This window comes from Parasteatoda tepidariorum, chromosome 3, assembly GCF_982258835.1.
Source record: "Parasteatoda tepidariorum strain Cologne lab strain chromosome 3, Ptep-v5.0, whole genome shotgun sequence".
NCBI lineage: Eukaryota > Metazoa > Arthropoda > Arachnida > Araneae > Theridiidae > Parasteatoda > Parasteatoda tepidariorum.
The window spans coordinates 15,711,337-15,722,278 of record NC_141757.1 but is presented as its reverse complement, the minus strand read 5'-3'; positions in this window follow the sequence as shown (position 1 = coordinate 15,722,278).

The following is a 10,942-nucleotide window of genomic DNA, read 5'->3' as shown; positions in this document are numbered from 1 at the left end:
TTTAATTGAACCATGCATCCGCAATAATATGCCTGTTTCGACAATATTATTATTATTGTTATTAGTTTTAAACGAATTTTTCTCAAATCTTAAAGCAATAATTTTGTAATTTTGTTTAATTTTATTGATTAGCTCTAAACTTATAGCAAAAAGAAGTAGGACAAAAATATTAGTTTTTTAATAAAAATGTCCATAGCTGCTAAAAAAAATTGTAAAACGAACTTTTGAGTGCAATTGTTACATATAATAACCGAAATAACTGTGACAAGTTATAAATTTCTTGCTAAATTTTTTGTCATAAGGTGTACGAAAACAAATTTCTCCGTTTGTAATTTATGTAAAAATTGGAAAATCTCATGTATAGCAAAACTTTCTTTACTTCGGGCTAAGCCATTGCCTGATATATGCTGCAAGCAAAAATTTCTTCAAAGTGATGAAATAATTACTTCCTTAAGGAAACGAATTTTGTTAGAATTACAAAATATATTTCATCATTCTATTTTTTTGAAAAAAGAAAAAACCTCGTTTTGTCTAATGTACAAATATCTCTAAGAATCGCTTTATCATGGCCACCATATATATGTATCATTATCACCCCTACAACACAAGATGGTCAGATAGAATAGAAAGATAAACTACACCCATGCTCAAAGAGAATTCCGAATACGAGGCCAGGTTTAGTAAAAAAAGCATTTTTTTTAAAAGCCACATAAATTTTTTTACAAACTATTTATGCGTTCCCGATTAACTACTTGTCTGTAAAAAGTCGTACAAACCTAGAGAAATACAACACAGTAAATAATTTAATGTTACTTGGGTGGCCAGGTACCATTTCATCCACGGTCCTGTACTGGTCATAGTCCCAGGATTTCACGACCACTGTTCTAAGGTATCATAATAAATGTTGCAAATTTTACCACATTTACCAAATTTTATCACAATTTTGTAAAACCATATTTTATTGTTAATTTTATCAAAATCATTACCAAAGCTCTTCGGTAAAAATTAACGAGCTTTTTGGTGTTCTCATAAAGACAGAAACACGGTACATTTTACCATATTCTGGTAGTTTTAATAATACTTATTTTCTGAGTATAGAATAATAATCAGTGGTATTATTGATAAATCGAGCAGTTACTGCTAAAAAAATCTGATCAAGACAAGTACGAGAATTGATTAGGGTGAAATCATTAATTGGACAACTCAAGTACGAGAATTGATTGTGCCTAATCATGTGATTTAAATCAGATTTAATTGCATACCTGTAAGCGATCTATGAGTCGCGCCTGATTGGTTACTTAATCCGCAAATGCCACGATCAACCTACGATGACGTCACTTGCGGGTATCCAATTAAAGAGGAGAAATCAAACTCATATAAAGTATTAATGCAATCATCATCATGCATAGATGGGTTTTGTATATCAATGTCATCAACTAAATTATATTTTTGTATTTTGTTTGAAACAAGACATTTTTGGTTCATTATTAAAATAATCAATTTGGCAAAAATGAGATTTATATATACGCTGTGTATTGTTAACTTAAACTTATTTATTTTATTTTATTTTATAACCGTTGTTGAACAGCAGACCCAATTTTTTGGGCTTACTATTACCAGTGTTCAACTCTATAGCCTTGTAATTTTGAACCCAATACAGAAGACAAGGGAACTTCTGGATCAAATATTGGGGGAAATTTGTCTTCGTGGAGGACTTGTTGATGGAACTAATAATACGCATTTGCGTTACATATAAAGGAAGATCACGAGAGCCTCCCACGGTTAGCCTGACGTCAAAGGGACTCTAACCCATGATCCGTCTACCACTGAGGATATTTCACGTCAGCAATGTGGTCGGCGCTAGCCGGATGCGGATTCGATTTGACCAGTCATCGCTGGGGATTCGAACCTGGTTCACCTCATTCGAAGTCGAACACTGTACCTCCTGCGCCATCGCGGCTCTACGCTTATTTATTGTAGTAGAAAAATTTATCAAACGCAATTCCATTTTAAATTTATAAATATCCAGTTTTTATCAATCAATAAATAGGCAAGGTCGTCATTAAAAAACTCTAGTGAAAAGAACTATAAAGCAGATGAAACCATTTCTCACAAAATTTTTAAACCATTTTTGGTGGATACAATATAAAATGGAGATTATTTCTTAAAATAGTTATTTCAAAATGTCATTCTTTTCTCTAGTGAAATAAACGTATTTCTTTAAATCATAATGTATGTTTTCTTTTCTTTTCTAAGACTGAAGAAAAAGAAAATGTTTAAGATTTATAAAGTTATTTGTGAACTCCTAATACATCGAAATACCATAATGTTCAAAACGCATTGAAATCAAGTCGTAAAATAGAAATTATGTTTAAGCTATTCAATTTAAAAATCTTGCATAATGTACTAACTTAAATTTACCCTATCGCGAAGTATATTTCGAAATAATCGCTATATTTTCTTAGATAAAATAAAGACTTTTGAATAGTTTAGTTTAAAATAGATTTAAAGATATAAAATATACGTTACTTTAATAGTTTATTCGTGTTTTGAAACTTTAGCTGTATTAAACGCATATATTTATTTAATGTTCTACCAAAAACATTTAAGAAATAAATTATAAATAGCAACTTTTGGCATTTTACAGTACATTTTATTTGAATAATCGTGTAGTTTAAACTATGAATTAAAGTTATGCCTTGATCTTATGTTTAAACATGGGGATATACATTGCGTTAGTAAATAATGAAGTAAATCACATAAGTTAATCCAGAAATAATGTTTATGATTACATTATAAATAAAATAATTAAGATACATTATATTATATATTAAAGATTTAAGACAAAAAATTTAGAATATCCCAAAAAAATATCTATATCAAAGCTTTGAAGCATTGATGCAGTTTTAATAGGTGTCAAATGTAATACTGTACCTATATTAGTATATTTGGTACCAATTACTAGTAACTAGACCAATTACCCTAATACAAGTAGAGGCTATGCCAAAATTAATTAAGATTCATTGGCGTCAATAATAGTGTAGAGATTTTTTACTTTCCTTCAAAATGAATTAGCATCTTTTCTCCATTAATTTTGCTTTATAAGTACATAGAGTACTTGGCTTGTATTTTTATTTCACTTAGTACTTATTATCAAAACAAATTAAGCCTGATTAAAATTCCTAATAATCTGTTAATAACTTCGATTTTTTATATTCCTCTAAAACGAAATAATACTTTTCCCCCATTAACTTTACTTTTTAGTACGTTTCTTATTTTATTTCAGTTAAAACTTATAACCAAAATAAATTAAGCATCATTGGCGTCAATAATAGTATAGCAGTTATTTACTTTCCTTCAAAATGAATTAGCATCTTTTCTCCACTAATTTTGCTTTATAAGTACATAGAGTACTTGGCTTGTATTTTTAGTTCAAATAGTACTTATGATCAAAGTTCATTAAGCATGATTAAATTTAATAATAATTAGTAAATAACTTCGATTTTTTATTTCCGTCCTAACCGAATTAATACTTTTCCCCCATTAACTTTACTTTTTAGTACGTTTCTTATTTTATTTCAGTTAAAACTTATAACCAAAATAAATTAAGCATCATTGGCGTCAATAATAGTATAGCGATTTTTTACTTTCCTTCAAAATGAATTAGCATCTTTTCTCCACTAATTTTGCTTTATAAGTACATAGAGTACTTGGCTTGTATTTTTAGTTCAAATAGTACTTATGATCAAAGCTAATTAAGCATGATTAAATTTAATAATAATTAGTAAATAACTTCAATTTTTTATTTCCGTCCTAACCGAATTAATACTTTCCCCCCATTAACTTTACTTTTTAGTACGTTTCTTATTTTATTTCAGTTAAAACTTATAACCAAAATAAATTAAGCATCATTGGCGTCAATAATAATACAGCGATTTTTTACTTTCCTTCAAAATGAATAAGCATCTTTTCTCCATTATTTTTGCTTTATAAGTACATAGAGTACTTGGCTTGTATTTTTATTTCAATTAGTACTTATTATCAAAACTAGGCATGATTAAAATTAATAATAATTAGTTAATAACTTCAATTTTTTACTTCCGTCCTACACGAATTAATACCTTTTCCACAATAATTTTGCTTTTTAGTACGTTTCTTATTTTATTTCAATTAAAACTTATTACTAAAATTAATTAAGCATCATTAGCATAAATAAAAGCATTGCGATATTTGGTGATTCTCCTTAATGAATTTATGCCATAGCTTTATTAATTTTTCATAGTAAATAGTTTATTTCCTTATTTCAGTTGGTACCTATAACCAAAATAAATTAATTAATCATCATTAATGCGAATTAGTACTATTTCTCTTTTAACTTGTCTTATCAGCACATAACTTATGTTCTTATTTTCAATTACCGTTGATTTAAAAATGCTTAGCCTTACATTTTATTTTATAATCAATGTTGAACACTCAAACGAATTTTGAGTTTACGTTCATCAATGTTCAAGTTCGTAGCCTTGTAATTTTGAACCCAACACAGAAGACAAGGAAACTCTTGATGTAAGCATTAGAACAAACTAGCTCTCGTAGAAGACTTTTTGATAGAACTAACCCTCATTTGCATTATATTGAGAGAAAAACCTCGAAAACCTCTCACAGTCAGCCAAAGATTCTAACCCATGATCCGTCTACCACTGAGGATATTTTACGTCAGCATTGTGTGTCAGTGCGAGTCGAGAGCAGAATTCGTATCAACCAACCACCGGTGGGATTCGAACCTGAGTCAAATCATTGAGAGGCAAGCTCTCTATCTCCTGACCCACCACGACTCTGCTTAGTTTTATAGAATCTATTTTAAAACCGTTGTTATAAATAAAAGAAACACACGGTTTCAGATATAAATTTTGAAAAGCTAATTCAGTGGCGCAGTCCACCTATGCTACCACGTACACATTGACCATTGAGTTAATTTAACAAAAAAAGTAAATACTAGCTTAATAATAAAGACATGCAATAATAATTCTTTTTTATAATCAGAGCTATGAGTTAGAGTTAAATACTGATGTTTTCTTTCAAATATTCGATTAAAAAATGACATCATAAACAATTTAATTTTTTAATGGCAAGTTCTAAGCCAATTCGAAAATTCTACTTGTTTTTTAGTTGTCCAGCTCAAACGGTTCGTAGTATAATGTTCTAGTGTTGACAGTGACCTTTCACATGCTTCGAACTATCAATATGCCAAATTCCATTGTTGTCGGATAGATAGCTTAAGAGTCTATGTAGGACATGCAGATAGAACCTAGTTTTTATATAAATAGATTCTACCAAAATCATAACCAAAGCGATTTGATAAAAATTACCGCTCTTTTTTATTTTCCCATAGAGCCGGAAACACGGTGAAATTTACTATATTCTAGTAGTTTTGACCATATTTTTTTCAGTGTGCATTGCACTATTACACTATCTAATAGCACTGAATCAATAAATAATAAAATTATTTAGGTGCGCAAAATTGAGTGAATTCTCTCAAATAAGTAATAGGAAAACAGGAATCGCCGTGAAAAAAATGTTTTTATGAGAAACGCATTGATCACGATTCCGTGTACCCTTCAACAGTAAATAGTGTTGAGAATTTTCACTTCACTTAACTGCAAAAAAGATTGCTTATCAAAAACAAGTCATACTTGCTGTTATGTTTTTGATAAAAAAAAAAGAATAATTTTTTACTAAAAATTTTTCTTTCAATAAAAAAAAATATTTAAGCGATATTAAAAATTATTTTTATTGAAACTCATTTTTTTCACTGTATTAAGAAAATCGGATTCTTATTATAATTATTATTTTGCAAAAAACATGCCTCTTCCTTAAAAATCTTATGTCTACTGTTTCAGTTTTAGATTATACAATATTACTTCGCAAAAAATTAGCACGCCACTCGCCTTTTGATATTTGGGCCTTGTACTTGTTCAAGATGCTTTGGCAGCTCCAAAGCTTTGTTAGGTTAAGTACAAACTTTTCACTTCTAAAACGTCACGCAGTGGACTAATCGTTAAGACACGGTTCCCAGCAGATCACCGAAGTCAAGCATCAATGGCTGCGGTCAGTGTGCGGGTGGGTGACCACTTGGATTAATCTGCTTAGGGACAAAGAGTGTGCGGTATCCTCGTTAAACTGTTCTACCGTAAAGTGCCCGACTTCGCGTGCAGGTCGTCGGGCTACCAAATCAGGGATCACATCCCCCCTGCAGAGGATCAAAATTGTGATGGCATGTCTTCGGATCATCCTCAGGGATGTTTTCCAGACCGTCGCCAATAGCCCATTGTGCAGCTCTAGTGCGACGTAAATGAACTACAGCAACAACAACAACTTCTTAAAAGGGTTACTCAAAATTGAGCAAAATTTTGGCAAAATAGCTCGCTCTGAAACAAATAACAGTCGTTTTTTTATAGCCCAATGTTTTCAAAGTTGAAATAGCATATACTCAATTTTGAACAAAATGCATAGTCCTATATGTATAGTGGACAGAAAAATGTTTGAGAGAGATATTTATTATCTACCGCCGGGATTTGAACCAAGGACCTCCGATACTTTAAGTATACTCTAAAAGCCTTAGTTGTAGAACCAGGTGCAGGAAGAGTTAGTAAGCTTTATATAGTGGCCGCAATAACCTTTTATGACATAGGTAGGTAGGTACATTATTTACGTCGCACTAGAGCTGCACAATGGGCTATTGGCGACGGTCTGAGAAACATCTCTGAGGATATTTCGGAGACATGCCATCTCAATTTCGATCCTCAGCAGAAGGGATGCATTCCCAGCTTTGGTAGTCCGATGACCTGCGCGCAAAGTCGAGCACTTTACTGTAAAACAGATTAACGAGAACCGATACCGCGCACCTTCGGTCTCTACGCAAGCTGATCAAAGTGGTAGCCCACCCTCTTGCTGACAGCAGCCAGTGATGCTTGACTTCAGTGTTCTACTGGGAACCGTGTCTTTACGATCAGTTGACTGCGGGACGCTGATAATAGAGTTCAGGAATAAGGTAAATAATCTTTTATTCAAAATACAATAAAGCGGAACTTACAATAAATCAATAAAAACTATTTTATTATTTTCTGAACTGTCGCATTAACGAATAGTTAAATAATAACAACAAAAAAGAGAGTTCAGCTGCTTAACTTTAAGATGTTTAAATATAAAGAAGAATCACATTGCACTAATAACGAAAGTAACTAGAGCTAACATCAATATCAAGCATATTTCTCTTAAAATGATAACTGAAACTTTCAAAACGTAATTCAATCTCCTCTTCTTAAAAATAAAAATAAAAATATTAACCCAATTTAAATTCCTTTTTTTAGGTACACTTTCTGCAGAAAAACGTCTTTTTATCGAAGTAAGAAAAATCCAACGTACATCGATACAAATTGTGTAAAAGCAATCACTGTTCCATATTTCATTCTTTCTAAATCAAATTTGGAGTGCCTGGTGGCAGAAGACAATGTGATTATAACCCGAATTTCTTATTTTGTTATTTCTTGACTTGGTGTATTGCTTTTTTTTTATTCTTCGTAATCACTGACTTTGGCCGAAAGTCAAAAATTTTCCGATTGCATTCGTTGGTTCTTTACATCTTTTGTATTCTTCTCATATTTGGAGAGGGGGCGGTCAAAGCCTCGTTCCTCCTTGGCATCATGCCAGTATTTTTAGCATGTGACAGACCTACTTCTGTAAGTTATTTCAAGTTCGGCTATTATTGTTTTCTGTTCTTTTGTAGAAACGCATCTGCGTCAGTTAGTTTTTGTTTTTCATGAAAACAATAACAAGATATTTTTTTTTTATATCCGCAGGCAGTGGAGCTTTAAATATGATTTTGACCTATGGGAGATATATTTGGCTCAAAAAACCTTGATTTTATTTCCTTGCTTCTCTGATTTCTGTCAAAATCTACGCCTTCTGAATCGAGTCTATTTTTATGTCTTAAAATAAATTAGTTGGCTTCAAAGATTATAGAGACATTAGATACTTCATAATATAATGTTTATTGTCAGCTTAGATTGAGAATTTTTTATTTATTTATATACTAAATATTTTTGGGTTTATAGTGTAAAATATGGAAAACAAAGTATATTAAAGTGGACGATCATTGAACCTTCAAAATTTTAAGTGTACCTATATCTAATATCAATCTCATTAAATTTATATTTTAATCAGATATAGGTCAAAATTAACGGTCACCATTGGCCACAAATGGCTTTATAGTGGAAAATATGAAAAACAAAGTATATTTATGTAAGGCTCATTGAGCATTCAAATTATTGAGTGTATCCCGAAAAATCCCTCTCATTGAATTAAAAATTTAAAGAGATATGGGTCAAAATTAACTGTCACCATTGGTCACAAATGGCTTTATAGTGGAAAATATGAAAAACAAAGTATATTTATGTAAGGCTCATTGAGCATTCAAATTATTAAGTGTATCCCGAAAAATCCCTCTCATTGAATTAAAAATGTAAAGAGATATGGGTCAAAATTAACTGTCACCATTGGTCACAAATGGCTTTATAGTGGAAAATATGAAAAACAAAGTATATTTATGTAAGGCTCATTGAGCATTCAAATTATTAAGTGTATCCCGAAAAATCCCTCTCATTGAATTAAAAATTTAAAGAGATATGGGTCAAAATTAACTGTCACCATTGGCCACAAATGGCTTTATAGTGGAAAATATGAAAAACAAATGGTTTTATAGTGAAAAATATAAAAAAAAGTATAACAGTGTGACCTATCGTTGAACCTTTAGACTACTAAGTGTATCTGTAGCTAAAATCTATCTCATTAAAATATAATTTTGATGAGATATAGGTCAAAATTAATGGTCACCATTGGCGACAAGGCGAGTAAATATGACTTTATACTGGAAAATATGAAAAACAAAGTATATTAGTGTGATGGTCATTGAACCTTCTAATTATTAAGTGTATCTCGAAAAATCGTTAAATTTAAAAAGATATAGGTCAAAATTGACGGTCACGATTGACCAATAGGCGGCAATATAACAAAAATGACGATTGAAGTATCCACCCAGTCTCCACCCTGTCACCCATTTTTTTTTTTTTTTTTTTTTTTTTTTGCCAAAAATGGGTATGCGTTTTATTATTATTATTTATTTAGTACAGAATTATTATCAATATTTTATAATTTTCGGAAAATTAATTTATTTCACGCTTTTTTTTAAAATTTTTTTCTTAATTTTAGAAATGAACCTTATGGTGTTTAGCATATTTTAAGAAATGCTTTACAATATTAAATAACACAGGTTAATTTTAATCGTTTGAACTTTTCGAATTTCGAAAAATTGGCGATGTATTTAAGAACGTAACCACATATTTTAGAACATGCACTTATTGTTTACACGTTTAAAAAAATTAAAATACTACAGCTGGCAAATCGGCCGATAGCAAAATTTCAGATTTTTGTCCAATACTTGTGTATTGAGAACCTTTACGTCTTTAATGGCATATTTTCTTTTGGCTACATTACAGCATTAAATTTTTTTTGATGGTGTAGTATTTATAATAAAATTTGGCAGCAAATATAAGACAAAATTTCTTAATAGTAAGTTTATAAAGGTTTAAAAATTGTTCTGATTTATATTATAACTATAAATTTTAGTTTGATAGTGTTTTAAGCATACCAATCTTAATGTTCATCGAACCCTAAAATATTTAACGAAAATCGTTTTGCTAAATATACGTCTAACCCACCCTAGCAACAATTTTACCTTGACCCTAGTTGGGTTCAAAACTGGCTCAGTATGGGTCCAATAAAAACATGCACCGAAGTACCAATATTGGGATGTCTATATTTTTTAATATTGGTCCGATAATAGCCTTTATAGAGCCTACAGTGGCCATTACAGAACCTGCATAGGCTAAATAATGATATAAAATATTGGGTAAATTTGACAATTCCATATAAGACTGATATTGCTTGTAAAGTGGCTTTTGTTATTGAAGAATGAAATAGTGTGTCTTTTCAACAAAATACAGTCCCATCTATGTGGAACAATCAATAAAAATGTGAACATTTCGAACGCAACGAACTATGTCCAACTATGTCCATAACTCCATATAATGTATCGTGCATAACCTAACTATCTTTTCTGAATGATCCATTCTACGCTTTTTCTGACTTAATAAAACAATTCAGAATTATGAAATTAAAAAAAAAATTGTTGCATTCAATCAAAATTAATTTTATGACATCCGATTACAGTGACGTGTAGTGTACCACTACAAAAATAAAATTCCAATTCGCTAGCATATAAGACATGTTAACTCTATCCTATGGTGTGGTACCCTTTCATAGATGAAGGTTGACATCGTCTGTAACTTCTCTCCCCACATTGGTGACCTTCGGACGTGATGTGAACACGCCTACCTTGGCAGAAACGCCCACTTTGATTTGAACACGCCTACTTCGATGGATGGTCCACATTGAGCAGTTGAGTTGCTACCTGAGATTGCGACATTATCCACCTCCTCGCGTTGTTGCTACTCAGTCTCGGTCACACACAACATCAGCCTGCATACACCCTTGCGCAAATTAATTGAAACAAACTCAATAAATTCAGAAAACTGAGAGAAAATGCTATTTTATTTAAATTTAAACAAACTCAAAAATTTTTAGTACATAATATGATCTCCACGACACTTTATTAACATTTGGACACGATTCGGTATGGATTCCACTAATTTTTTACAGTCATTTATAATATTTGTGTCCTTGTACCACACATGAATTAACACCGTGATTAGCTTCTCCATAGTTTTACAGTCCATATTTAATAGGCGATTCTTGCATATGGCCCAAAGATTCTCAATTGGGTTGATATCCGGAGAGTTCTCCGGCCATTCCAATGTCTCAATTTGAT